A 24156-nucleotide genomic window follows, 5' to 3' on the forward strand; every position below is an offset into this window, starting at 1 on the left:
ACGCAGCCTGGTTCCCTGCATTTCAGTGACAGAGAACCAGAATAAGATTGTAGGGAAACAAGCCTTGTTACAAGGTTTGAGGTTTGTTTATTTTATATTTTAATTTACACTTTTTAAAAATTATTATTATTATGCAAAAATCTGTGTGCAGATGAATATTTACATTTTAATGTTATAAGTCGTTTTGTGGTTCATATTTGCGGTGACTGTCCCACGCGTGTTTACCTGTTTACATTCACCTACTGACCTAGAGTCTTCAAAATGTACCTTATGTAATCATGACTGTTGTAATCTTGTTTTTATGTTAGTTTACCGTATGTAACTTGACTGTTGTATAGATTTATAGCGATCACTGCAAGCTTTTAATATTTAGGTGAAGAGAAATTTCAGACTATCAATCACAGGCACTTGTTTCATATACGGTGCACCCCTACTTATTTTTACCACAAGGTATCTAACTCAATTTCAGGCACCCCCGCTTCAAGCTCGTATTTTGTTCCTGTATCATTATCAATCATTAACCTACTTTAAAATGACATCGTTCGCTTCAAGAGACTTTTTTCTTGTCAAATAAATCGTTTCAGACGTCTCTGGTGGAGTCTCTTTATTGTAAAGCACTCATTTATTCCACGAAAATTACCTCGATACATTTTAAGACTTTAGATGGGATACAACTTCCAGTTGGGGGTAGAATAAAACCGGAGACTTCCGAGTATTCCATTCCGAGGTCTCTGGTTTTATCCTTCATTTATAACCCCAACAGCAAATTTGTATCGAAAATTACCTTGATACATTTTAAGACTTTAGATGGGATACAAATTTCATTTTTTTCACAGGTCACGAGGTTTCAACTTAAAAAATAAAAATTCTCACCGTTAAGATATGTTGGAAATTTTAGCTTGATGTGTTGATAATTTGCCAAATTATTATGTAATAAAGGGGACTTTATATGATCACCCGGCGCTGTCGCTTTAGTTCAGTCTTCACAACAATTCTTTTTCAGCATATGCCCTTCGGGCATGTAGACCTATCATTTTTACCCAGCCCATTCAAATTTGTACATGTCCTACTCAAAATTCTTACATTTACCAGTATTGTGCAACAAAAAAAACCCATTAGGTATAAAGGTTTTATATTAATTTTTTCAGCATCGTAAACCAACCATGGCCTGTGATTGCCATTTTCTAAAGCGTTTTTGTTCATAAATAACTTTTGAGTTGCATGCTGGTCATTTGTTGGCCGGTTTAGCTGAACTGAATTTCAGAAATGGGATCATGACTGTAGTGCCACAGTATGTGGCATTGATGAACATCTCGTAATTTAGCAAGCAACTTCGAGAAAACAAATAGGTTAAACTAAACACTTCAATGATTAGATTGACAATCATTTGTCAGGTCGTATCGAGAATGTAGACAGGCAATCCATCGACATTACATATAGCAACGTTTAAGCGAATAATGGGGGAAGGACAGAATAAATGGCAAGTAAAGATCGTACAATGAAAGAAGATTCACATATGCCCTCTTCGGACATGTAATTTGGCAATTTTTACATGCCCGGCTGCAAATTTAACAGGTCCCTGGCATTGGACTCCCGGGTTATTTGGAAGACTGTTAGTTTAGTTTCACAAGGTCCGACAACATTGATTCTCAATGTCTGCTCCCTCTACCCCATACACTTATCTTGATAAAATTATATAAATTATATTATTGATTATATATAAATTGATATAAATTATATAAACCGGTCTTGTTTATATAATTTTACAATGTCATAAACAGCTGCTTAAGTGCATATAATATTGTATTGGATTTATATATAGGATTAGGGAAGATCCTCACTTGATTATGGCAGCATATTTAGCTCGTAGGAGTTTATTATCTACCACACATGATCAGTGTCACTTTTGGACGTGAATGACTTTTGACACCCTAACTTCAGTTCAAATCAACGTTAACTTTATGTGACGTCTCTCTGAATCTTTTTTGGCATGTAACTTGGGTAAAAACAATTAAGTACTCTTGACGCATTTGATTTCTCTTAGCCCGTTTAAACATTTCCAAGGTCTATACCAGTTTTTGCAGGGGCGAAACTATGTAGAAGTTGGAAAAGAAACCCATCCCCTTTTTGACGTATTTGGTTTTCGAGGGGTGAAAATTTTCAATATTACACTCAACTACATGCAATATTTATTATATTACACTGAATGTTTTATACAAATACAAATAATAGTGAACCTTGAGCGCATAAATCTGCGCAGTCACTATTTTTTGGAATATCACCCGTCGTCAAGCAATGTTGACTGTTGCGACACTGGGCGTGGCTTCATTATTCAGCGGATAATAGTGCTTTTTAACAAATGTTCCTTGACAAATCAGATTACTTCATCTAATATACCTGAAAGTACAATATTAATTAATTGTCATCATTTTCCTATATTAGCATTTTTACTGGTAATGGTTTTGAAATGATAGGAACATGCACTGTTCAAAAAGTCTTAAAATGTTGTTTTGGCTCAATTTCTTTGTTAGATTACTGTGTTGAACTAAGGCAGGTCAATTAAAGTAACATGATCCTATAGATTACATGTACATTTAGTACTGTAAAGTAGACAAATTTATTGTTCTCACAAGTAGTTCTCAAACATTGATTTAAGTTGGTCTCCTGAAGGATGTAATAATGCAATTGGTCTGCTTAAGGTACAGTGTATAATATAGACATGCATATTTATGTTCCCCAAACGAAGTTGGGGAACATATTGTTTTTACTCTGTTTCTTATTATTATTTTTCTTCTTCTTCTTCTTCTTCCTGGGTACTTTTTTGTCCGTGAATGATCTCGTCAACTACTCATCCAATTGAGGTGAAACCTTTTTAGGGTTAATAGGCATGTTATGTAGATATGCGGAATCAAGGTCATTTTGCGTGCACGTGCATGCACGTGCATGCACGTGCAATGCGTAAAATGACCAATATACTTGATATAGCTGTAACTTTTATATTTTTTGATGAAATGCTTTGATACTCAGAATATAAGGATGTATTAAAAGTGTAAACAAGATGACATGGTCAACATGCACATGCATGCACGTGTGCCCACGCACAAAGCGTAAAATGACAAATATACTTGATATACTCGTAACTTTTATACTTTTTGATGAAATGCTTTGATACTCAAAATATTTATATATATTAAAAGTGTAGACAAGATGACATGGTCATCATGCACATGCATGCATATGCATGCACGTGCGCGTGCGTGCAATGTGTTAAATGACCAATATACTTAATATAGCCGTAATTTTTATATTTTTTTATGAAAAGCTTTGATATTAAGAATGTACAGATATATTAAAAGTGTAGACAAGATGATGTGGACATCATGCTCATGAATGCACATGCGCTCGCGTGCAATGTGTTAAATGACCAATATACTTAATATAGCCATAACTTTTATATTTTTTTATGAAAAGCTTTGATACTAAGAATAAACAGACATATTATAAGTATAGACAAAATGGCATGGTCATTATGAACATGCATGCAGGTGCGCATGCTTGCAATGCTAAGATGACCAATATACTTGATATAGCCGGACTTATTTATTTTTTGATGAAACGTTTTGATACTGAGAATATAAAGATGCATTTATAGTATAGATGAGATGACATGGTCATCCTGCACATGCATGCACGTGCGCACGCGTGAAATGCAAAAAACGATCAATATACTTCATTGCCTTATTTAATGAAGCTTACAGGAAATAAGACACCAAAAGGGTGTTGGGGAGCATTTGGGGAACATCTGTAATGGTCCCCGTTACAATTACAACTAGTTTATTTTGAATTTGTATTATGTCAATCATTAGAAATATATGGATCTTAATTAAAAACATTGTTTTCATTAGAATTTAAGATATGTATAATAGGCATATATTCTTCATGCTTTTCCATAGTTAAGTCCTTTTTTACAGGGTCTCTGCTAGAATCATGTGGACCCCAGTGTAACAAATCTATGGAAAGAGAGAAAATCTCACCTCAAGGGTCAACATGTCTTTATTCCAAGAAAGGTAAATTGATAATTTTTTCTGCTAAAATACTCTTTTATAAATTATAATATCAATGCAAAAGAGTGAACAAACAATGTACCTAACAACATTTTGAAAATGAAAGTGCAATAACAGTTAATAATTATGATCAATCGAATGAATGTTAATAATCCAATCAAAGTCCTTGTTGTATATCAATTCTGTCAAAAAAGTCTTATAAATCATTATGCATGAATTTTATAAAAATAATAATTGTTTTTTACTCATTTTTAATTTTTTGTCTCACCGTCTTTGAAAATAACACTTCAAATTCAAACTTTTCTTGACTGTAAAATCAACATGTTAAGTAAAGTTGTCTATGTATTTTTATGATTTTGTAATAATCATTAAGATGTGCTACCTCCTTAATGATTATGTCATTTTTGATCAGTTTTAATTCAAAACAGTTACCGGTAAATATAATCTTTGGTGATTGAAATTCCCAAGTTTTTCACAGAATTACATAAAAAAAAAACGCCTGCCCAAAATGTATTGGAATTAAGTTATTTTTAGCTCACCTGAGCCAAAGGCTCAAGTGAGCTTTTCTGATCAAAATTTGTCCGTTGTCTGTCGTCGTTGTCGTCTTTGTCGTTGTTGTTGTAAACTTTTCACATTTTCATCTTCTTCTCAAGAACCACTGGGCCAATTTCAACCAAACTTGCCACAAAGCATCCTTGGGTAAAGGGGATTCAAGTTTGTTCAAATGAAGGGCCACACCCTCTTTCAAGGGGAGATAATTAAGAATTAGTGAAAATTTAGTGGTATCTCTTAAAAATCTTCTTCTCAAGAACCACTGGGCTGTAAAAGTTGAAACTTAGGTGAGACCTTCATTACATAGTGTAGATTCAAGTTTGTTCAAATCATGACCCCCAGGGGTAGGGTGGGGCCACAAGGGGGGATCAAAGTTTTACATAGGAATACATAGAAAAAATCTTTAAAAATCTTTTTCTCAAGAACAACAAAGCCACAATTAGGCATATTGATATGGAATCATCCTCAGGTAGTGTAGATTCAAGTTTGTTCAAATCATGACCCCCAGGGGTAGGATGGGGCCACAAGGGGGGATCAAAGTTTTACATAGGAATATATAGAAAAAATCTTTAAAAATCTTTTTCTCAAGAACAACAAAGCCACAATTAGGCATATTGATATGGAATTATCCTCAGGTAGTGCAGATTCAAGTTTGTTCAAATCATGACCCCCAGGGGTAGGGTGGGGCCACAATGGGGGATCAAAGTTTTACATAGAAAATGTAGGACAAATCTTGAAATTGTTTTTCTTAAAAACAACAAAGCCACAATTAGTCATAATTTATATGGAAGCATCCTCAGGTAGTGTAGATTCAAGTTTGTACAAAATCATGACCCCCGGGCGTGGGGGGGGGCACAATGGGGGATCAAAATTTTACATAGGAATTTATAGAAAAAAAATCTTTAAAAACCTTTCTCTCAAGAACAACGAAGCCACAATTAGTCATATTGATATGGAATCATTCTCAGGTAGTGTAGATTAAATTTTGTACAAATCATGACCCCCAGGGATAGGGTGGGGCCACAATGGTGGATCAACATTTTACATAGAAATATGTAGAAAAAAATCTTGAAAAATCTTCTTCTCAAGAACAACAAAGTCACAATTAGGCATATTGATGTGGATTCATCCTCAGGTAGTGAAGATTCAAGTTTGTATCAAATCATGACCCCTCGGGGTAGGGTGGGGCCACAAGGGGCGATCAAAGTTTTAAATAGGAATATACAGAAAAAAAAATTGAAAAATCTTCTCAAGAACAGCAAAGCCTTGTTAAGTCATATTGATATGGAAGCATTCTCAGATAGTGTAGATTTAACTTTGTTCAAATCATGACCCCCAGGGTTAGGGTGGTGCCACAATTGAGGATCAAAGTTTTACATAAGAATACATAGGAAAAAACTTCAAAAATCTTCTTCTCAAGAACAGCAAAGTCATGTTTTGTCATACTGATATGGAAGCTTCCTCAGGTAATGTAGATTCAAGTTTTTTTAAAATCATGACCCCTGGGGGTAGGATGGGGCCACAATGGGGGATCATAGTTTTACATAAGAATATATAGGGGAAAAAAACTTGAAAAATCTTCTTGTCAGGAACAGCAAAGCCATGTTTTGTCGTATTGATATGGAAGCTTCCTCAGGTAGTGTAGATTCAAGTTTGTTCAAATCATGACCCCTGGGGGTAGGGTGGGGCCACAATGGGGGATCATAGTTTTCCATAGGAATATATAGGGAAAAAAAACTTGAAAAATCTTCTTCTCAGGAATAGCAAAGCCATGTTTTGTCATATTGATATGGAAGCATCTTCAGGTAGTGTAGATTCAAGTTTGTTCAAATCATAAACCCAAGGGGTAGGGTTGGGCCACAATGTGGGATTAAATTTTTACATAGGAATATATAGGAAAAAATCTTTTCATCAACAGAAAAGCCATGTTTAGTCATATTGATATGGAAGCATCCTCAGGTAGTGTAGATTCAAGTTTGTTCAAATGATGGGGGGGGGGGGGGGGGGGGGTAGGGAGGGTCCACAATGGTGGATCAAATTTTTAACAAGGGAATATATAGGAAAAAAATCTTTAAAAATCTTCTGCTAAAGAACAGTAAAGCCATTTGTTATATTGATATGGAAGCATCCTCAGGTAGTTCAAAATCCAAGCCCCCTCCCCTTTAAACTTTTCAATACTGAAGTGATTTGTGCTTTTTCCTAGCCAATGTGCTCAGGTGAGCGTTGTGGCCCATGGGCCTCTTGTTTTTGATACGAAATATTCATTAATCTAGATATGTATCGATATACAGGTAAACTTCGGTATCTCAAACACCGGTATGTCGAATACCACTGATATCTCGAAGTGAATCAACAGTCCCGGCTGTTTTTATTATATTTATGATTTTAAAAAACCCTGGTATCTCGAACACGGAAATATCGAATACCTCGCTTATCTCGAAGTAGATTTACGGTCCCAAGTGCTATAAACACATGCGTTATCTCTAAGTCCAACAAATTCTCGCTCCACTGAATTCACACCTTAGTACACAATAATCCCATTATGCTAATTTTACGGTCTGTTGAACATTTCCGTTAGGTCTAGCACAGGCTTCATGGGACCATTGCTGATAATCACACCTTATTAGTCCCAAGCTGTTGTTTTTGGTAGTTAAATTTAATTACGCAGGCCAGGTGATTTGGAGGTGTTAATAAAATGCACTCTCAGAGATACTATGACACGATAATGAAACAGCAGCTTGGGGACGATTACTGTACTAGAAATTTAAATTTAAAATTTCAAAATACACGCTTATACACATCATTACATATCAAAGTAAACACTGAACACATCAAAGTGATATTGAACTCAAGAAATTAAACAATTAAAGACATTATTTTGAGTATAAAAGTCAGTACCAAAAATCAAATCTTCAGTAAATATCATGTCTGATAAGGCAGTCTAACGAAGGACCCGGTAGCCAACCAGGGGGGACAGTTAGATTATCTGACCGTGGTGTAAAAAGAAAACTTAAAGTTCATACAATCGAAACAAAGTTTGCTTTTGTTTATTCATATTGGCAATTTCAATAAATTATTGTAGAACGATAATTCCTGTTGTTACATTTAGGCATGTGGGTATATGTACATATCCTGTTAAAGTCTTTGTGTATCACATTATATCATGATATACTTCAGACAAATTAGTACACCCGTAGTTTTGAATACAATTCATACATTGATTTCATTTGCCACAATGGTCTCTTTAATATTGCAATAATGCATTTGGTCTTCCTAATGCATGTATAATGCAGGTACTGTATATACTCTATGTCCAGCTTATAGGTGAGTCATAAAAAGATTAGTATTTTGAAACCAGGTTAAAACATCAGAGCATTGATTTGAAATTGTCAATTGATTCTGGCAAAAAGTTGTACCGATTTATAAGCGGGTCAATAGCAAATCCCTCCAAAATAACCTCAAAAAATACAACTGACTTATAGGTGGACCACCTTATAGGCAAGTATATATATGGTATAGTTTTTGTTGAATTTTGCTAACAGCAAAACACTATGAATAATGAATTTTGGAAAAAAAAAGATTATTAAGTTTAATGATGCATGTATGTAGTATAGAAATATTGTTCATATGCCTGTACATGGTACAAATATGCGTTTTACAGAGTGTACATATGCCAGAATCATATGGACCGCAGACTGGCCCTGGTGATTCCGTTAAGAAAAAAGAGGAAAAATCAGTGCTTGTGCTCATTGGTCATTGGACAAAGGTAAATAGATTTATTTCATGAAACTAAACATGTAAATTACTAGGATATTGAAATATCACAATTAAAATACATGTACTGATTTATAAATATATGGATATCAGTTGGTCTTCTTGATGGAGTTAAATGCATTTGTTATCCCTTTTAAGTGGATCATTTAAATATTATGCAGTGTATTTAGAAGCTCTTTATTATCTGCACTGTTTACTTTTACAGGGTGTATGCCAGAATTTTTTCAAGAACAGTCTGAATCTGACATGGAAAAAATGAAGAAAAACAGCCTTCCTGTTTATAAATTTACATTCTGACAAAGGGTAATTTTGTTTAGTTCAATTAGAAGTGCACATTTAATTTCAGTTGCTTTCCTTAATGATATATTATAGCATTTTTATTCCCTTATGAACAATATGTATACTTGTAAAGCATGTATCACAAAATCTTCTGCAAACAAAGTTTTGGGTGTATAGTGTTTGTTGTTTAACGTCCCTCTTGAGAATTTTTCACTCACATGGAGACGCCACCACTTGTCAGTGGAGAGCTGCAAATTTTTGTCCTATACTCAGCACTTACGGCCATTGAGCATTGAGGGATCTTTTTCGAGCCAGCACCTACTGTGACATGGGACCTCGGTTAATACCTCTGTCTCATTTGAAGAACGGGTCTCCACGTCCCACAGTGGGATTCAAACTCGCGATGTAAGGATCAGCTTCTTTCTCCGTGACTCTAGAGTAGATGCTCTAACCACTGCATCTGCTCTACTTTGGCAACTTTGGGTGTATATAAGCATAGGAATCATCATGTCCATCTGTCTGTTCATGTGTTTGGCCACTTTTATGATTAGTTTTTTTGTTCCAATTCTAGCTGAGATAAATTGATTTAAGTCATCTAGATACAAACAAATTAAGGGAAATTACTATGGTATTGGAATGAACATTTTGGAATACTGTCTAATCGTTCCATTGTAGTTGGTTTCTTTAATGTTGAAATGATGCATCTGGTCTTCCTAATGCATGGCATACACTGTATGCATGTGTAATGTTAAAGTTGGCTGAATGTAAAACAGTTCTTGCATTATGACAAAGGTAAATAGATTTAGTTCATGTAACTAAACATGTAAATTATTAGGGTATTAAAATCTCAAGTTTTGAATACTGATTTACATGTGGAGAGTAGTTGGTCTCCTTAATGCAGTAATAATACATTTGGTCTCCCTTATGCATACTGTATATTATATAAAGTTAATGACTGACATGTACGAGGGTTGATCCAAAAGTTCATGGAATTTCTTCATATTATATTTATTTATTAGTGAAAGTGGTTGAATACTGATTTACATGTGGATAGTAGTTGGTCTCCTTTTTGCAGTATTAATACATTTGGTCTCCCTTATGCATACTGTATATTATATAAATTTAATGACTGACATGTACGAGGGTTGATCCAAAAGTTCGTGGAATTTCTTCTAGTGTTGTACCGATAATCAGAAAACATAGATTGTCGACAAAAAAATGCTACCGATTCCGATGATCGATTATAGTTTTTCATAATCGATCATCGGAAACATACTTCTAATACAATACATTCCGGAATTATCCATTTCTGGTTTAAAATTTATTTCTTCTTAATAAAAGAAAATGGCATCTGCATCTGATACTAGCCAACTAGCACGAAGCAGAGGTGATTAAGAACCGAAGATGCATATATAGGGCCTAAAAAAAATTATTTTTGTTTCCTGTAATAACCCAACCGACCCATTCAATTTACCCCCGGGTGAATTTTTTTTTCTGCCAAATCTGTGTTTGCTCTTTGGTTTGATCAATCAGCTGATTCTTTTTATTCAAAAAATATTAATTGTATCTTTTATTTGAGATAAAAAATATGCAACTTAGTCAACATTTACCTTAAATATAGAGTGATCAATTCCCCCCACAACTTTTTGAAGTTCGTTTTCTGCCGCTAGGCAGCCATGTTGGGTGTCCACTGTAAATATTTTTAGGTCTAGAAAGTGTAAAAGAAGCAAAACAACAAAGAAAATAATATATTATGTATTTTATATATTCATGTTAAAGAAATAAATGAAATTATTGTAATAGTCTGCTTTTTGTATACAACACTATGAAGAAATCCGATTATAATCGGTGAAATCGCATCAGAAGCAGTAACCGATTCCAACCGATGATCGATTATGAAAATTAACTGATGTCTCATCACTAATTTCTTCATATTTTTTTTTTATTTATTAGTGAAAGCGGTTGAATACTGATTTACATGTGGAGAGTAGTTGGTCTCCTTAATGCAGTAATAATACATTTGGTCTCCCTTATGCATACTGTATATTATGTAAATTTAATGACTGACATGTATGAGGGTTGATCCAAATGCTCATGGAATTTCTTCATATTTTATTTTTTTATTAGTGAAAGTGGTTGAATACTGATTTACATATGGATAGTGGTTGGTCTCCCTAATGCAGTAATAATACATTTGGTCTCCCTTATGCATACTGTGTATTATATAAAGGATGAGTGCACTTAAGCTATGGGAGTTGGGTCCCGGTGTTTTGCGCAAAATAAAATTCCGAAGTTCATAAACTTTATGTTTTATAGGTATTAAACATTATGTCTTAAGAGCAGGTTTTGGTATATTATATTACATGAAAGTATTAAATAATGCCAAGCGACACTAGCTTTTGAGACGGGGGTCTAACAGTTTTGTCACATTTCTATTGTTATTCATATGCATACCAGTTTTCAACGACATTGTTTACATCGAGCTGCAACTTGTCCATTGGTCTCATTTGCACAGAATGTGTATTTTAATTTAAACTTCAACATATCCAAAGGACAATGTTGGACAAATTGCGGCTCATATCTAATTTTTTGAAAAAGTCTCCAAACTACGGTCGAATTAGCCACTAAATTAACAGTTCACCGAGTGTCAACGATTGATATTATAATCACTTTACTCACGTGACATTCCACTAATCAATATACGCTAAGGCTTTCATTGAACATTTCATTGTGTTTGTCATTGAAAGTTTCTATTGTGACAGTATATATCGTACTTCCAACTTCAAACTATGGAAGATTTTTGCGCAAATTTTAATAGGGTGTGAAGATTATATGTCTCTTATTTTACTTTGTATTTTTCATTAGGGGTGTTTTGAAAGAATTCTGGTATTGACACTTGATTAGTAAGTACATGTACAGGCTCATGTCGCCTCTGTATAATGGTCTGCAGGGCGAGACATCTTCCCCATCCCTAAACACTAGAATCATTTATAATTTGTGCACCATGAAACTACACAAATCATATGTGCCAATGTTTACATTCCACATCCATGCGATTTAAATGTCTCCTCCTATTTGCGGATACCTTAAATTCGAAAGTAATCCCGTTCAAATTTCCGGAATTTAAGGCTTGAACATGTTCTTTTCAATAACATTGTCTGTAATTATAGAAATATGTATGACAAAAAATCCAAGGAATAAATATCAAACGAATATGCTTGCACAATAATCATTAATTAAGCGATATATTGTAATGTAAAGCTTAAAATGGGTAGCCCAAAAGGTTCCAAATGACGTACTAAAGTGCAATCATTCTTTAATGACTGATATGTACGAGGAATGATCCGAAAGTTCATGGAATTTCTTCTTATTTTATTTATTTATTAGTGAAAGTGGTTGAAAATTACAAATAAGAATATAGACACTTGTTGAATTTTTTTAATAAAAAAATATTTTAAATATTAATGATAGTAACTCTATGGCAGTTGCCATAGCAAAGGATGTTTTAAAATGCAGGGGAGACATTTACTCGTTCATTATCATTTTAATTCTTAATACGTGATATAAGAAAAAACCTGCGCCAAGTGGCAAATAAAATGAGAATTTTGTCATTATTACGATTGCTTGACCACTAATATACCTGTATGTGAGAGTTTTACTGATTTAACTTGATATTTAGATTATTAGTTGATGATTTCTTGTTCATCTTTTAATTGTTAGAGAACGTCACATTTCAGTCAAGTTATAAGTTTTGTTAAAATCTTAGGAACACTCTGACTTAAAGGGGTATACTACTGATACAGGCTGGAGAAAAATGCATTTAGCAACTGATTTTCCAGTGGCGTGAGAAATTTAAGAACAATAGAACTTCCATGGAGGTTGATTAAAGGTGTGGCTGCTTTTGGAGGGTCTGTTTTTCTCGTAGACAAATTAAGCGTTGATGGATGTTGACCGCTGACGTACTGTGCTTGACTTTGCTACTGAAATTGGAACATCATATGGAAAGATGGGGAGTATTTTTGAAATATGAGTGTAATATAAAGATAAGTCGATTGGTGGATACCCAGGCTTTTCTTGAGAGAAAAAAGGAGAAAAAGGCAGAATATTCTGTAGAATTACTTAGTTGAATTGAACATGAGGGTGAGATGCTCCTATAACATGACATGACATACTTAACTTGACGTTACGTTGAAGTCTCCCCCGGATTTTACAACTATCAGTGTTCAGAAAGCTCATGTGACCTTATTGGTAATTGGAACGTGGTGAAATTTTCCAGTATTGTTGCATAATGACTCTATATTATAAATATGCCTATTGTTTGCTTTCATCAAATCACAATAAAATTTTAGAAATAATTAAATTCCATGAACTTTTGGATCAACCCTTGTATTAGAAAAAAGATGGATCTAAGATTGAACAGGTTATAATTCACCTGAGTCATTTAAATTACTTATTGCTATCTGTTCTTGTTCAGTCATCATGTGTCAAGTATTGTCTGTAAACTATTGAACATTTTCAGCTTCTTTTCTGGAACCAGTTTCAACTAATTTCTCGGTTGAAGTACTGTATAGGGGATAATTTCAGGGGTTGTAATTTTCATGTTTTTCTCTCCTCTGACACGATCGCGGTTTGTTGAATTTGCGGAATCGGTATATAACTAAGGTTACATGTACCTCCCTTCAATGTCTATATCCGTTTAATCCATAGCATAGCTAGAAGGCATTAATCAGCGTTATGTATTCACTTCACGAACAACAGGGTAGATTTATATATACATCAGCAAGTTCGATAGTTATTTAAATGATTTTTTAAAACCAAAATGTCGATAAAAACATGATAATGCAGGTAACAAAGACACGTCGTAACATAGTTATGTACGGGTATTCAAAACCCATGACCCTAGTGTTTTGATTGATGAAACATGTAGCGTTGGCTATTAAAACAGTTTTTTTTTTTTTTACAAATACAGGTTATTATCTGCTGGGTGATCTAAATTAATGTCAAGCGTGATAATTAAAATAATTGAATGACAGGTGCGATTCGTAATTACTGAAATGACCATGCACTGCACGTATATTTACCTATCGTAGTCTATTCTCAAATTTCCAAATATAACATGTAGGTTATTGAAAACTTATTCACTGTTTCTTGAATTCACGGGATTTATTCACACCGTGAATATAGCGAATATTAACACCGCGAGTTATTTTCCCCCTATACAGTATACAGACTTAATATAGAAATGATTTTATCAACTTTCTCAATCTATCATGAATTTAAAAATGTAAATATAAGCATTTAATTGTAAATATTAAACATTTAGCATCTAAAAACCAGAGTTGGAAATTACTGACTGCCCGAGGCAGTCTGTTTTTCAGGTAGGCAGGGACAAACTTTAGATTAACCTTGGTGGTTGGGGTCATTTAAACAGGTAGTTCCTGTTTTCCTTTTTTTTTTTTCAGGGTATAGTAAGTCTATAGAAATTAAGTAAAATATAGTATATCAAAGGAACACTTCTAGTTAAAACTAGTAGACTAATTGTTCTCGAACAATTAGAGGTCTTTCCACCTTCTTTGAATTTCATGTATTTTTCATATTTTACTCTCTAAAGTTAATTTTTATACAAAAAGAATCCATAAATGGCTTGAAAGATAGAAAAAATGAAAATTTCAAAAATTTTGAAATGACCTTGACCTTTGACCTTTACCACACATTAAAGGTCAAAGGTCAATAATCACATTGCAATTGGATTCATGCTTCTAGGACTTATACTTTAAAAGTTATAAGGCCTACTATTAAGCGCAAAGACATTAAAGGGCGATAACTCATATAAGGGGTCATCAGATCCTTTCGCACTGAATAGATTGAAGTTGTGTCTAAAGACCCTGAAGACATTAGTGAAGGTTTGATGTCTCTACGGTCTACGGTTTCAGAGGAGTAGCGATAACAAGGTTTTTCGCACAAGGGGCAATAACTTTCAAAGGGGTTAAGTTAAGGGGACAAGAATGAAATCTTTGAAATAGTTTTAAGAGGACATATTAATGATGCAAAGACATATAGTATATGTTGAAAGACAAGAGAGTTATAAATATCTCATAGTTTAAATGACCTTGACCTTTGATCTTGACATAAATTTCAAGGTCAAAGGTCAAAGAATTCAATGCAGTTGGTTTCATGTGTCTACGACTTATGGTTTTGAAAATTTTTAATTTTTTGTGAACATCAAAAACTTTCAGGGGCAATAACTCATTGAAGTGGTCAACAAATTCTTTCACAATGAATAGATTGAAGAGTCCCCTCATTTAGTCGAAGACATTGGTGAAAGTTTCATACCTCTACGGTTTACGGTTTCGAAGGAGTAGCGCTAACAAGCTATTCTTGCGAAAGGGGCAATAACTTCGTAAGAGGTCAAAGTTCAAACATGGGGGGTCGTTTTTCAGAATAACTTTTAATATCCAGTATCCTGAACTATAAAGTTTTTCTATAAGTCTTGCGGTTTCAAAAGTCCGGGAAGAAAAATAATAATAATAATAACTAGTAGACTAATTGTTCTCGAACAATTAGAGGTCTTTCCACCTTATTTAAATTTCATATATTCTTTATATTTAACTCTCTACTGTTTATTTTTATACAAAAGAAACAAGAAATGGCTTGAGATATGGAAAAAATGAAATTAAAAAAAATTGAATGACCTTGACCTTTGACCTTAAACAATTATTTAAGTTCATAAGTCAAGGGTCACATTGCACTTGACCCCATGCTTTTACGACTTTTGGTTTTAAAGTTATAAGGTTTAATAGTAAGAGCAAAGATGTTAAAGGGCGATAATTCATATAAGGGGTCATCGGATCCTTTCGCACTGAATAGACTGAAGTTGTGTCTAAAGGCCCTAAGAACATGAGTGAAGGTTTCGTGTCTCTGCGGTTTACAGTTTCGGAGGAGTAGCGATAACAAGGTTTTCAGTGAAAGGGGCAATAACTTTTAAAAGGGTAAATCTTAGGGGACAAGTATGAAATCTTTGAAATAGTTTTAAGAGGACATATTAAAGATGCAAAGAGATTTAGTATATAATGAAAGACAAAAGAGATATAAAAAGAGCTTAATTTCTCAAATTTTGAATGACCTTGACCTTTGACCTTGAAAAAATTTTCAAGATCTGAGGTCAAAGAATCTAATGCAGTTGGTTCCATGTCTGTACGACTTATCGTTTTGAAAATTTTTCATTATTTGTAAACTTCATAAACTTTCAGGGGCAATAACTCATTGAAGGGGTCGACAAATCATTTCGCAATGAATAGATTGAAAAGTCCTCTCAATTAGTCAAAGACATTGGTGAAGGTTCTGTATCTCTACGATTTACGGTTTCGAAGGAGTAGCGATAACAAGCTATTCTTGTGAAAGGGGCAATAACTTTGTAAGAGGTCATAGGTCAAACACGTTGGGTCGTTTTTCGGAATAACTTTTAATATCCAGTATCATGAACTATAAAGTTTTTTGATAAGTCTTGCGGTTTCAAAAGTCCGGGAAGAAAAAGAATAATAATAATAATAATAATAAACATAAGCATTTCAAGAGGTCTTTCCACAGAAAGGTGGAAAGACCTAATAAACATAAGCATTTCAAGAGGTCTTTCCACAGAAAGGTGGAAAGACCTAAATATGAGATGACCTATAGGACCAATATTGGTTTCAGTCTTTAGAAAAAGCTTACCGATATATGTTCCGGTCACTGACTTTAGGTCACATGTGTGTAGTTTCTTGTTTCTCATGTATTGCTTTAGTTCTACATTAATGGTAATCTAACAACCAAGCTTTATGATAAACGTGATGACTTTAACTTTTCAATCGTCAACTTCCCTTACTTATTCAGCAATATACCTTCATCACCTGCATACGGGGTTTATATCTCTCAGTTGATTCGATACGCAAGAGCATCCTCTATGTATGAACAATTTTTAAAAGGAGGTAAGTTATTGACAAACAAATTGCTGAAACAAGAATATCAGCAGTCTTGTTTAAAGTCATCATTTTGTAAGTTCTATGGTCGATACAATGACCTTGTCAGCAAATACAATTTATGATTAAGTAAAATGCTGACTGACGTTTTTCATACTTATTGTTAGGCCATTATTTACACACTGAATTGTGTATGGATTTTTCTATTGTTTCCCAGTCGTGACAAGGAGCACACAGCGGGTGTGACTGGTCTGCAGGGGATGCTCACTCCTCCATGGCACCTGATCCCACCTCTGATGTTTTGGAGGTCCGTATTTGCTCTGCTCCTATTTTGTATTTTTTGATGGGCTTTTGATCTTGAATACTGATTGTTATCTCAATATATTTCATTCTACTCAACTGTGTGTTCATGTGATCCTACCTCAGTATTTACAGAATGATACATCCTTTGTTTGAGGGTCATTCTTGATGTCTGACTGAGTAATGGCAATGGGACATAAAACCTTAACTGACCTTACCACATTCTTTTCTAATCTGAAAACCCTCATGCATTTTTAGCATAACATATCGCCAATGCACACATTTTTCCCGAGGAACGAACTGCATCTACTCTGCATAGAACAGTATCTCTCCCACTGGCACAACAGTACTATTACACGTCATTATGTTCTTGAAAGGCAAACACAGCAATTATTGCTCGGCATGATTTTTTTTCATGACACCTGCAGTATCGAGTAACACAAAGTGAATGATTCATGTCCTCGAACAAAGTGTGCTTACAATGAGGTTTAGTTCCGGTTGATTGCGTTTAGTTAAAGAGAATTTATGATCTGCATTTCCATAGATGTCTTTTATATCAACACCAAACATGCATTTAAGGAAGAAAATATATTAAGTAAAATGCAAATGCCTGTATTAAAAAATCAAAGGACAAGTGCACTTAAGCAATGCTTAATGGGCCCTTTTTCAGTGCCATATTACTTTAGAATATATTACCAAATTGTTCTCTTTTGGTAATAGTTAAATACAAGTGGACATTTCTAATTAAAATCACATTAAAACATCACCTAAATCAGCATGGATTTGAAACAAATGAAGTTTTTTAAATGCCTATAGATACCCCAAATCCGGAAAAGTCGTACAGAACCTATTTTGAGTTTCGTTTATTTAAATCAAGAGGAGGAGACATTTAAATCAGACACTTGAACAATCTGATGGTGGATCATTGACAGGCGCGTTTGCCGAATGATACTTCTTGTACTATTTTACCCGAGAAAAAATAGAATGAAGTTGTATAGATACCTGTATCCATAGTGAACAAACTAAGAAATTTGCATGCTTGCATTTGAAATAATACAATAAGTATTAACATTAGTTCCTTTAAATTTTAAAATGAAAAAAAGTGTATTTAGGTGGCTTTCAATACCAGTACCATTGTCTTGCATGAATGTTAAAAATGTTTGACACTTTTATTTATGATGACATTTTAATGACATTAAACTCTCCTAACCATCCCGTGTTCCTAAAACCAAATACATACAAACTTCTCTATGCGGCTTGACTTCGATATAATGATACAAAACGTGGTTATGTTTTACAGTGAGCATCTTTGAGGAATGTTTACATGGGTAGAACTCACGTGACTACCAGTATTTTAAATAATTTATTCCACGGGTGGGTTCAACATAGGTCATACAGGTAAATATCTCTTGCTTGTAATAGGAAAAACATTGAACTTTTCATACATTTTTAATATTTTAAATACAAGCCTAATCATGTACAAATTTCCTACTTTCACACAAGTTTTATAAATGTATAATGCATTTTTTGTCAATCGCACAAGTTTGTACAATGTTAGGCTGACAATAAACAAAAGCTTTGAAATGATTGACCGTCCTCGATTTACTATAGAAAATCACGAATGTCGGCTGACCCCTACCACATTGTATGGCTTTGCTCTTTGTATATTCATGAATTTCAGCGATAAAATTTGTTGAATCTTATGGTTTAGATATCAATTAATGATCTGAGATGGAAAATTATGCTTAATTTAATTCTTCATTTTTTCATATTTTACTGGGGTCCATAAGTGCACTCGTTCTTTAGTGTTTATACAGGTAAAAAGTTTGAAAAAATAAAAATGTGCCAACAAATGGTTTCGAACCAGGACACTAAAAATGTTCATGGTGAGAGTCTGCGCTCTATCATTCTGGGCTATGCTGACTATGAGGACATTTGTAATAAATATAAACCAGTATGATAGAAATAGGTTTTCACGTTTTTTGTAGGTTTTTTTTCTATGAATTTCGACCCTAGGCACCTCTAAAAAAACCTTGTTTTAAATAATTGCTTACTAGATCAAAATCTATCGAAATTTCATAATTTAATTTAGGGGCAGGCAAAGGGTGATTATATTGCATCTATCGGGTATAATTTTCTTATCAGAAAATTGTAGAGATATGCAAGGTTAATTAATGACAACATTTATTTTTCCTTTTTGCCTAATACTTTTATGATTTTCACTGATAAATTGATTATTGAAAAAAGCCTTTAATATGAATGCTGATTTTATCTCCATCTGTTAATTTTCAGCACCTTTTCTCGTGATTATAGTAGATAGAGAACAGATTATGATTTCTAACATTTACTTTTACAGATCATTTTCTTGAGATAGGTTGAACCAACAGTCAAATACAGACACTTTCAAGAAAAGTAAAAATCTGGCTCAGGTAAAAAAAAAAAAAAAATCATTTACAGTTTTAACAATTAGTAATTTTACCTTAATTAACTGGAAAAATCTTATTTGACGAAATACAGGTCAAGAATGAAGAGTTTAAAGCCTAGTAGGGATTTTGGTCAATCATTACAGGTAATCTGCAGTCCCTTTTGAGAATTTTACACTCATAGAGATGCCACCACTTGCCAGTGGAAAGCTGCAAATTCTGTCCTATACTCTGCACTCATGGCCATTGAGCAGTGAGGGGTTTTTTTCATGCCAGCACCTACTGTGACATGGGACCTTGGTTTATAAGGTCTCATCCGAAGGACTGGTCTCCATGTCCCACAGTGGGATTCAAACCTGCGACATAAGGATCAACTCCTTACTTCGCGACTCTAGAGCAGATGCTCTAACCATGGCGCCACACTTGTGACTAGCTCAGTTTTAAAGAAATCATTCAAGATATTTTTTATCAAACTTAATATGCTGATACATATATAATTAGTAAGACCTATTCAACTATTTCAAAAACTTTTGACCTTTCCTGTGACCTTGACCTCACTTTCCTTCAGTTTGCATTTTGCATGGTTTTAAAACCATTTAAAATATTGATATCTAAGGCTATGCATCTATACATAATTTGGTGAGAATTTATCTATATCCATTTTTTTTAGATTTCAGTTTCAATTTTAAAGAAACTTTTCAAGATATTCTCATCAAACTTCATACACTAACACAAAATTTCATGTTGCATTACTATACACTCGGCGGGCATACATGTCCTATGGACATATTTCTAGTGTATTGCTATTTCTGTTGTTTGTTTACTTCCGGTCAGTAAGTGCCCCCTAGGGGCAAGCCCCAGTCCTGTTTTCTTTTCCAGGGTTGCAACAGCGCCCCCTAGAAAAACAAGTTGCACCATCCAATAAAATCGTATTTTGTGCTGCTTTATGCCAATGAAATTAAGGCTGGACAGCATATGTATTATATTCTGACCAATGGGGTTGCCGTATTTTCAAATAATTAGGATAGACTTACCACTTCAGCATTCCTTTCATCACTGAAGTGATATACATGGTCAAAAATTGACTAACTTTCATTTTTGTGTCACTTGCAGAGCAGAACGACACTTAGAGATCACTTTACCTGGTGTCTGTCTGTCCGTCTGTCACACCTTATATCTCCATAATTTTGAGAGGCAGGGTTTTGATAATTAGCATTTATATATGTTTTTGAGCTCATGATACTATACTTTGAAACTGTATGAAATTAAGTTACCACACAAACTTATATTTAAATACTATGAAAATACATTGGGATCAGTATTCCACAATGAATCGTGTTGACTGACAAAGTGACAATTAAAGTAAAGACGGTCTGAAATTCCTTTCCTCCGAGGATTGATGGAAGCACCTACATGTGTATTACTAAAATGATAAATAGTTATTCCTCATAATTTCAATTAAATTATTCATTTGAGGACTGGGGAACCATATTTTCTTTGATTGCCAGATTCTATCCCAGTCTTTTGGATTTTTTTTTCCTTGCAGGCAAATGCTTGAACCTCCATGCTAATATTAAATTAATAGCTGACCACTCTTAGATTTATTTACCTCTTTAATGACGATACCTAGCAGGTGACATATACATTCCTTGAAACACTCTAGTTCCTATTTGATTTTCACTAATATAAAGATTATTGAAAAAAGACTAAGGTGCTCTATAGTGATCAGTCTATTCATTCATCTGTCTGTCAAATACACATATCCCTTGTTCAGAATACAAGTGACTCTAAATACTTCAAACTTTATATTTTTTAATTAGATACATGTAGCTGCTTTGGAACATCTGAAAGGTCTATTACATTATCACTAGTTTTACTAGTTTTCTTCATGTAAGTTGAATATATTTTAAACTTTTAAATTTTTATTTTTTACAGGTAAGAAAGAAATTCAGGAGTTCTTAAATTGCCCTTGGAGTTCTTGGATTGCATCAAACTGCTAAAAGACCTCAACAAAAACAGCGTCTTGAAAATAAAAATGAAAATATTCATTGAAAAAAAAATGATGAAAGAGCCACTAAAAATCTTCAAGCCTTTGAGCTGAAATCTGGAAGTCAATCTGTGGACTTTACTAGTAAGTCATAATTACTAAGTCATCATTTGTGTATAATAAATACACTAAACTGTAAACACTTGTTAAAATGTGTATTATTTTTAGATATAATTTGTATCTCATAGACTTCAATAGTTTCATGTAATTTAAGTAATAATGAAAATTTCCTGTTGTCTAGCTAGATTAGAAACTGTTATTGTCCAATTTTGGATATTGTGAAATAATTCATCTAGTACATGTATGCATAAATGTGTGTACACTTACGTGTAAATTAATTGTTATAGCAAATTCAATCGATCATTAAGTTGAATGTTGACTAATGTTTTTCATCAAAATTGTTTACACTGAATTGTTTGTGGATTTTTCCATTTGCCCAATCATGTCAAGGAGCACATGGCAGGAAATGCTTTCTCCTCCATTGCACCTGGTGTTTTTAGAGGTCTGTGTTTGCTCTGCTCTAATTATGTATTGTTTCAATGGACTTTAAAGCTTGATCACTATTGGTAATCTTCATATTTCATATACTATTAGAGTACTTGAAGAAAACTGTAAAGATTTAACATACAGTATAATGCATGTATATTGCACTTTAAGTACAGTGTATGTGGTTAAGAAATGTTAAATCGTCTCATAGTGCATTGAATTTGTTGAAAATTAGAAAATGTGTTGAAATTTTTTTTGAAATAATGTTAGATTGCAGATTTTTTTAAATCATGCAAGTAAGAAATTGCTAAATATTTTTTAGATTTTCTGGACAGTCTAGATGAGTTCTTACTATATACCTAGCATTGCCATCCTAGTTAAAATTTAAGAAGCAAGGTTCATTCCTAAGCTCTACCTGGACAAACTTGCATGAATTAAAGCACATTAACAGATTTACTTCAGATGCTTGACCTGATTTACATTTTCCTCATGTGTTTTTTTGTTTTTGTTTGTTTGTTGTTTAACATCCCTCTCAAGAATTTTTCATCCATATGGAGATGCCACTACTTGCTGGTGGAGAACTGCAAAATTTGACCTATACTTTGCACTCAGGGCCTTGAGCAGTAAGGGATCTTTTTTGTGCCCACATCAACTGCTAGGCGGGACCTCGGTTTATATGGTCTAATCTGAAGGACTGGTCCCCACATCCCCAGTGGATTTGAACCTGAGACTTAAGGATTAAATCCTTACTTGCGACTCTAGATTACAAACTCTATCCTTTGCACCACATGGGGGACTCCACAAGATTAAGTGTTTTGAGCAGTCCTATTCTCATGTAATTATAAACTCTATGTTGAACAAACCTGCAAAGATGATGTATGTACATGTGAATGTTTCAGGGTACCAATCCTTGATTTGACTTAGATTTTCTGGATTAATGACCAGTTTTTTAGAGAAGGTTCATTCAAAGTAACAATATACTCTTTGGTGATCAGTAAACATAGATGATGTATCCTGCTTCTGATGCTGGATGTAACATACATTTTCAGGGTTATTGAGCAGTTAAATCTAACCCAGACCAACTTGCATAGATTTTGGATCCAGGTGATATACATTACCAAAGTGTTTGTTGAGTGAGACTTTGCCTTACCAGTAGATAACATTTATAGAAGTGAGCTTTGTATTCTTTGATTAGGTATGTTTTTTCTTTGCTCAGGATATATATACCATCAGTGCCAACTACCATACATTTCATATAATAGATGTAGCTGTTGTTCAACTGAATATGATAAAACTGTGGATGAAAATAATTTGATTTTTGTACCTTTGAATGTAATGAATTAATTTGTAAAAGCTGTTATGATACAATGTTTGATATTTTATAAAAGTTTTTAGCATATGCAATCAATAAATGAATCAACATTTTTATTTTATTATACTTTTTACCCTGCAAACTTCTTAAAAACAGAATAGTAATGATCCATTTAACTGATACTAGGTTAGTGTCACATTGTACTGGTATATCATGTATACTGAACTGTAAATAAGAAGCATCTAAATAGGTAAAATCACAGCATGAATCATTGGATTATGTAAGAAGTGCACTATCTTGTGCTTTGGTATGGTATTAATAATAAATGTTAAACTATCATTTTTTTTTTCAAATTAACAAAGGATATGCTTGAGTGACTGTATTTTGACTAGCAGTAAAAATAAAATGATTTTTAAGCATTTGAATTATTTTGATTCATGGTCTCTGCAAGTTTAATGATAGCAAATATGTATATTGAACATGGCATCCACATATTGCTATACTGGATGGGGCATGACTTTTACTGAATCTTAATCACAACCTTGAAATTTTATGTAGTACATGTACTCTTGGTTTCAACTGGTCAAATGTATTCTTAAATCAGAAAGAATTTAAACAAATATAGGCATAGGTCAGAACTTCATCAGTTAGTTGGAAAAGCGAATGCACTCGGTGACTATATGGTTTAAAAGAAGCTGGGTATAAATGCAGGAAAAACTACTTGATGTCCACTGTGAACTTTCTGTCCTCAACAAAACAATATGGAGTATACTATACTTGGTCTAAAGAATAATCTGTGTCTGCATTCACTTTTAGGTTAAACTGTTTTGGGTGTTGAGAGTTTGTTTGTTGTTTAACTTCCCTCTGGAGAATTTTTCACTCATATGGAGATGCCAACACTTGCCGATGGAGAGCTGCAAATGACCTATGCTCGGCACTCAGGGCCAATGGGCAGTGAGGGATC

At 33.8% G+C, this 24156-nt stretch overlaps 1 long non-coding RNA gene across 1 annotated transcript; it reads left to right on the plus strand.

Annotated features, from left to right (window-relative positions):
* LOC133177287 (uncharacterized) lies at positions 1-23613 on the plus strand. Its single transcript, XR_009719658.1, has 5 exons — positions 1-81; positions 3972-4067; positions 8278-8382; positions 8596-8693; positions 21283-23613. It is a non-coding gene; the product is annotated as an uncharacterized LOC133177287 (long non-coding RNA).
* Positions 23614-24156: the final 543 nt, after the last annotated feature.

This window comes from Saccostrea echinata, unplaced genomic scaffold (assembly GCF_033153115.1).
Source record: "Saccostrea echinata isolate AGI-Se365-2 ecotype Australia unplaced genomic scaffold, CSIRO_AGI_Sech_v1 ptg000117l, whole genome shotgun sequence".
Taxonomy (NCBI): domain Eukaryota; kingdom Metazoa; phylum Mollusca; class Bivalvia; order Ostreida; family Ostreidae; genus Saccostrea; species Saccostrea echinata.